This window comes from Somniosus microcephalus, chromosome 23 (genome assembly GCF_052327205.1).
Source record: "Somniosus microcephalus isolate GS21.2 chromosome 23, FLI_Smic_1.0, whole genome shotgun sequence".
Lineage (NCBI taxonomy): Eukaryota > Metazoa > Chordata > Chondrichthyes > Squaliformes > Somniosidae > Somniosus > Somniosus microcephalus.
This window is the reverse complement of record NC_141009.1, coordinates 3,330,822-3,337,543: the sequence shown is the minus strand read 5'-3', so window position 1 is coordinate 3,337,543 and position 6,722 is coordinate 3,330,822.

Genomic DNA, 6,722 nt, shown 5'->3' with positions numbered 1-6,722 from the left:
TCAATACACCTGCGTTAGAGGGGAAATCAGCCAGGGTTCCTGCTCCTGATCACTGTCCAGTGACCCATGGGTTAGCGAGAGGGGAAATCAGCCCGGGTTCCTGCTCCTGATCACTGTCCAGTGACCCTGGGTTAGACAGAGAGAGGAAATCAGCCAAGGTTCCTGCTCCTGATCACTGCCCAGTGACCCCTGGGTTAGAGAGAGGGGAAATCAGCCAGGGTTCCTGCTCCTGATCACTGCCCAGTGACCCCTGGGTTAGAGAGAGGGGAAATCAGCCAGGGTTCCTGCTCCTGATCACTGTCCAGTGACCCCTGGGTTAGAGAGAGGGGAAATCAGCCAGGGTTCCTGCTCCTGATCACTGCCCAGTGACCCCTGGGTTAGAGAGAGAGGGGAAATCAGCCAGGGTTCCTGCTCCTGATCACCGTCCAGTGACCCCTGGGTTAGAGAGAGGGGAAATCAGCCAGGGTTCCTGCTCCTGATCACTGCCTAGTGACCCCTGGGTTAGAGAGAGGGGAAATCAGCCGGGGTTCCTGCTCCTGATCACTGTCCAGTGACCCCTGGGTTAGAGAGAGGGGAAATCAGCCGGGGTTCCTGCTCCTGATCACTGTCCAGTGACCCCTGGGTTAGAGAGAGGGGAAATCAGCCGGGGTTCCTGCTCCTGATCACTGTCCAGTGACCCCTGGGTTAGAGAGAGGGGAAATCAGCCAGGGTTCCTGCTCCTGATCACTGTGCAGTGACCCCTGGGTTAGAGAGAGGGGAAATCAGCCAGGGTTCCTGCTCCTGATCACTGCCCAGTGACCCCTGGGTTAGAGAGAGGGGAAATCAGCCAGGGTTCCTGCTCCTGATCACTGTCCAGTGACCCCTGGGTTAGAGAGAGGGGAAATCAGCCAGGGTTCCTGCTCCTGATCACTGCCCAGTGACCCCTGGGTTAGAGAGAGAGGGGAAATCAGCCAGGGTTCCTGCTCCTGATCACTGTCTAGTGACCCCTGGGTTAGAGAGAGGGGAAATCAGCCAGGGTTCCTGCTCCTGATCACTGTCTAGTGACCCCTGGGTTAGAGAGAGGGGAAATCAGCCAGGGTTCCTGCTCCTGATCACTGTCTAGTGACCCCTGGGTTAGAGAGAGGGGAAATCAGCCAGGGTTCCTGCTCCTGATCACCGTCCAGTGACCCCTGGGTTAGAGAGAGGGGAAATCAGCCAGGGTTCCTGCTCCTGATCACCGTCCAGTGACCCCTGGGTTAGAGAGAGGGGAAATCAGCCAGGGTTCCTGCTCCTGATCACCGCCCAGTGACCCCTGGGTTAGAGAGAGGGGAAATCAGCCAGGGTTCCTGCTCCTGATCACTGCCTAGTGACCCCTGGGTTAGAGAGAGGGGAAATCAGCCAGGGTTCCTGCTCCTGATCACTGCCCAGTGACCCCTGGGTTAGAGAGAGGGGAAATCAGCCAGGGTTCCTGCTCCTGATCACTGCCCAGTGACCCCTGGGTTAGAGAGAGAGGAAATCAGCCAGGGTTCCTGCTCCTGATCACTGCCCAGTGACCCCTGGGTTAGAGAGAAGGGAAATCAGCCAGGGTTCCTGCTCCTGATCACTGCCCAGTGACCCCTGGGTTAGAGAGAGGGGAAATCAGCCCGGGTTCCTGCTCCTGATCACTGCCCAGTGACCCCTGGGTTAGAGAGAGGGGAAATCAGCCAGGGTTCCTGCTCCTGATCACTGTCCAGTGACCCCTGGGTTAGAGAGAGGGGAAATCAGCCAGGGTTCCTGCTCCTGATCACTGTCCAGTGACCCCTGGGTTAGAGAGAGGGGAAATCAGCCAGGGTTCCTGCTCCTGATCACTGCCCAGTGACCCCTGGGTTAGAGAGGGGAAATCACCCAGGGTTCCTGCTCCTGATCACTGTCCAGTGACCCCTGGGTTAGAGAGAGGGGAAATCAGCCAGGGTTCCTGCTCCTGATCACCGTCCAGTGACCCCTGGGTTAGAGAGAGAGGAAATCAGCCAGGGTTCCTGCTCCTGATCACTGTCCAGTGACCCCTGGGTTAGAGAGAGGGGAAATCAGCCAGGGTTCCTGCTCCTGATCACTGTCCAGTGACCCCTGGGTTAGAGAGAGAGGAAATCAGCCAGGGTTCCTGCTCCTGATCACTGTCCAGTGACCCCTGGGTTAGAGAGAGGGGAAATCAGCCAGGGTTCCTGCTCCTGATCACTGCCCGGTGACCCCTGGGTTAGAGAGAGGGGAAATCAGCCAGGGTTCCTGCTCCTGATCACTGTCCAGTGACCCCTGGGTTAGAGAGAGAGGAAATCAGCCAGGGTTCCTGCTCCTGATCACTGTCCAGTGACCCCTGGGTTAGAGAGAGGGGAAATCAGCCAGGGTTCCTGCTCCTGATCACTGTCCAGTGACCCCTGGGTTAGAGAGAGGGGAAATCAGCCAGGGTTCCTGCTCCTGATCACTGCCCAGTGACCCCTGGGTTAGAGAGGGAAATCAGCCAGGGTTCCTGCTCCTGATCACTGCCCAGTGACCCCTGGGTTAGAGAGAGGGGAAATCAGCCAGGGTTCCTGCTCCTGATCACCGTCCAGTGACCCCTGGGTTAGAGAGAGGGGAAATCAGCCAGGGTTCCTGCTCCTGATCACTGCCCAGTGACCCCTGGGTTAGAGAGAGGGGAAATCAGCCAGGGTTCCTGCTCCTGATCACTGTCCAGTGACCCCTGGGTTAGAGAGAGGGGAAATCAGCCGGGGTTCGTGCTCCTGATCACTGCCCAGTGACCCCTGGGTTAGAGAGAGGGGAAATCAGCCAGGGTTCCTGCTCCTGATCACTGTCCAGTGACCCCTGGGTTAGAGAGAGGGGAAATCAGCCAGGGTTCCTGCTCCTGATCACCGTCCAGTGACCCCTGGGTTAGAGAGAGGGGAAATCAGCCAGGGTTCCTGCTCCTGATCACCGTCCAGTGACCCCTGGGTTAGAGAGAGGGGAAATCAGCCAGGGTTCCTGCTCCTGATCACCGTCCAGTGACCCCTGGGTTAGAGAGAGGGGAAATCAGCCAGGGTTCCTGCTCCTGATCACTGCCCAGTGACCTCTGGGTTAGAGAGGGGAAATCAGCCAGGGTTCCTGCTCCTGATCACTGCCCAGTGACCCCTGGGTTAGAGAGAGGGGAAATCAGCCAGGGTTCCTGCTCCTGATCACCGTCCAGTGACCCCTGGGTTAGAGAGAGGGGAAATCAGCCCGGGTTCCTGCTCCTGATCACTGTCCAGTGACCCCTGGGTTAGAGAGGGGAAATCAGCCAGGGTTCCTGCTCCTGATCACTGCCCAGTGACCCCTGGGTTAGAGAGAGAGGAAATCAGCCAGGGTTCCTGCTCCTGATCACCGTCCAGTGACCCCTGGGTTAGAGAGGGGAAATCAGCCAGGGTTCCTGCTCCTGATCACCGTCCAGTGACCCCTGGGTTAGAGAGAGGGGAAATCAGCCAGGGTTCCTGCTCCTGATCACTGTCCAGTGACCCCTGGGTTAGCGAGAGGGGAAATCAGCCAGGGTTCTTGCTCCTGATCACAGCCCAGTGACCCCTGGGTTAGAGAGAGGGGAAATCAGCCAGGGTTCCTGCTCCTGATCACTGTCCAGTGACCCCTGGGTTAGAGAGAGGGGAAATCAGCCAGGGTTCCTGCTCCTGATCACTGTCCAGTGACCCCTGGGTTAGAGAGAGGGGAAATCAGCCAGGGTTCCTGCTCCTGATCACCGTCCAGTGACCCCTGGGTTAGAGAGAGGGGAAATCAGCCAGGGTTCCTGCTCCTGATCACCGTCCAGTGACCCCTGGGTTAGAGAGAGGGGAAATCAGCCAGGGTTCCTGCTCCTGATCACCGTCCAGTGACCCCTGGGTTAGAGAGAGGGGAAATCAGCCAGGGTTCCTGCTCCTGATCACCGTCCAGTGACCCCTGGGTTAGAGAGAGGGGAAATCAGCCAGGGTTCCTGCTCCTGATCACCGTCCAGTGACCCCTGGGTTAGAGAGAGGGGAAATCAGCCAGGGTTCCTGCTCCTGATCACTGCCCAGTGACCCCTGGGTTAGAGAGAGAGGGGAAATCAGCCGGGGTTCCTGCTCCTGATCACTGTCCAGTGACCCCTGGGTTAGAGAGAGGGGAAATCAGCCAGGGTTCCTGCTCCTGATCACTGTCCAGTGACCCCTGGGTTAGAGAGAGAGGGGAAATCAGCCAGGGTTCCTGCTCCTGATCACTGTCCAGTGACCCCTGGGTTAGAGAGAGGGGATATCAGCCAGGGTTCCTGCTCCTGATCACCGTCCAGTGACCCCTGGGTTAGAGAGAGGGGAAATCAGCCAGGGTTCCTGCTCCTGATCACTGCCCAGTGACCCCTGGGTTAGAGAGAGGGGAAATCAGCCAGGGTTCCTGCTCCTGATCACTGTCCAGTGACCCCTGGGTTAGAGAGAGGGGAAATCAGCCAGGGTTCCTGCTCCTGATCACTGTCCAGTGACCCCTGGGTTAGAGAGAGAGGGGAAATCAGCCAGGGTTCCTGCTCCTGATCACTGTCCAGTGACCCCTGGGTTAGAGAGAGAGGGGAAATCAGCCAGGGTTCCTGCTCCTGATCACTGTCCAGTGACCCCTGGGTTAGAGAGAGAGGGGAAATCAGCCGGGGTTCCTGCTCCTGATCACTGTCCAGTGACCCCTGGGTTAGAGAGAGGGGAAATCAGCCAGGGTTCCTGCTCCTGATCACCGTCCAGTGACCCCTGGGTTAGAGAGAGGGGAAATCAGCCAGGGTTCCTGCTCCTGATCACTGTCCAGTGACCCCTGGGTTAGAGAGAGGGGAAATCAGCCAGGGTTCCTGCTCCTGATCACTGTCCAGTGACCCCTGGGTTAGAGAGAGAGGGGAAATCAGCCAGGGTTCCTGCTCCTGATCACTGTCCAGTGACCCCTGGGTTAGAGAGAGAGGGGAAATCAGCCAGGGTTCCTGCTCCTGATCACTGTCCAGTGACCCCTGGGTTAGAGAGAGAGGGGAAATCAGCCTGGGTTCCTGCTCCTGATCACTGTCCAGTGACCCCTGGGTTAGAGAGAGGGGAAATCAGCCAGGGTTCCTGCTCCTGATCACCGTCCAGTGACCCCTGGGTTAGAGAGAGGGGAAATCAGCCAGGGTTCCTGCTCCTGATCACCGTCCAGTGACCCCTGGGTTAGAGAGAGGGGAAATCAGCCAGGGTTCCTGCTCCTGATCACCGTCCAGTGACCCCTGGGTTAGAGAGAGGGGAAATCAGCCAGGGTTCCTGCTCCTGATCACTGCCCAGTGACCCCTGGGTTAGAGAGAGAGGGGAAATCAGCCGGGGTTCCTGCTCCTGATCACTGTCCAGTGACCCCTGGGTTAGAGAGAGAGGGGAAATCAGCCAGGGTTCCTGCTCCTGATCACCGTCCAGTGACCCCTGGGTTAGAGAGAGGGGAAATCAGCCAGGGTTCCTGCTCCTGATCACCGTCCAGTGACCCCTGGGTTAGAGAGAGGGGAAATCAGCCAGGGTTCCTGCTCCTGATCACCGTCCAGTGACCCCTGGGTTAGAGAGGGGAAATCAGCCAGGGTTCCTGCTCCTGATCACCGTCCAGTGACCCCTGGGTTAGAGAGGGGAAATCAGCCAGGGTTCCTGCTCCTGATCACTGCCCAGTGACCCCTGCTGGAAAGGGTGTGTGTGGACAATGTGTGAGGGTATATTTGAGCTCAGTGTGATCCCCTGCAGGTCAAATATTCCACTGACCCAGCCTAGGCAGACATGTGAAGAATGTCAGATCGGGTGAGGTTTCCAAGGGCGACTGCTGCCTGAAGGTTCAGATCCCAGCAGGAGACGGCACACTCGCGGAGCAAAGAGAAAAAAAATCAGAATCCCTCTGCGCTTCCCCTAATAAACATGGCCGATTCTCTCTGTCCCTCCTGTCTGTTGGATGGTTAATCTTCATGACTTTTATTTATTTCATCTAAGGATAACCTCTCCTCTCATTGGCTAGTTGGCCTTTTTTCCCTCTTTACTGAGCACAGTTTGGTCTCTTTACCTAAGGAAGGATATACTTGCCTTTGAGGGGCTGTAACAAAGGTTCACGGGATTGATTCCTGGCATGAGAGGGCTGTCCTGTGAGGAAAGATTGAGCAGAATGGGCCTATATCGGAAAGTTGCTGTCGGAGTCGAGCCACTCCGCTGTTAGCTTTGCGAGAACGGCATCTCGCTGCCTGGCTCATTATACAAACGCATTGAATGGCGGGAAGTTGCTGTATTTGCGCAGTAGATACGAACTAAACTCCCCACAGAAAATTCAGTCTTGTCATTTCATTTTAACGACGTGATGAGTGTCAATTGCTGCCAGTCACCCTCTCTGGCACTGAAAATTAACTATTACAAGCGTGGAGTCTCATTCCTTCAGGGTTTAATTGTTGTTGGAGATTTTAAAATGTACTTTTCCTTTCTGTCTCTTTTTCTCTCTCTCTCTCGTAATCCAATCTTTCTTTCCCTCTCTATTTCTCTTTCTGGACCTGATTGGTTAAGGGAGATACCAGTTTATTGTCCTGTTCGCTCAGGTCCCAGATGTCCCGTTCGCTCAGGTCCCAGATGCCCTGTAAAAGGCGGGCGTGCTGTTTCCATTCACACTGACAGCAAAATGTCATCAACATTAAGCAGGCACGGCAAGTCAAACTAACGGCGGGCGGTTCGCTGGCCTGCCACAGGACATTTTGAGCCAATATTTTCACAGGACATTAGTCACAATAACTTTTCCAA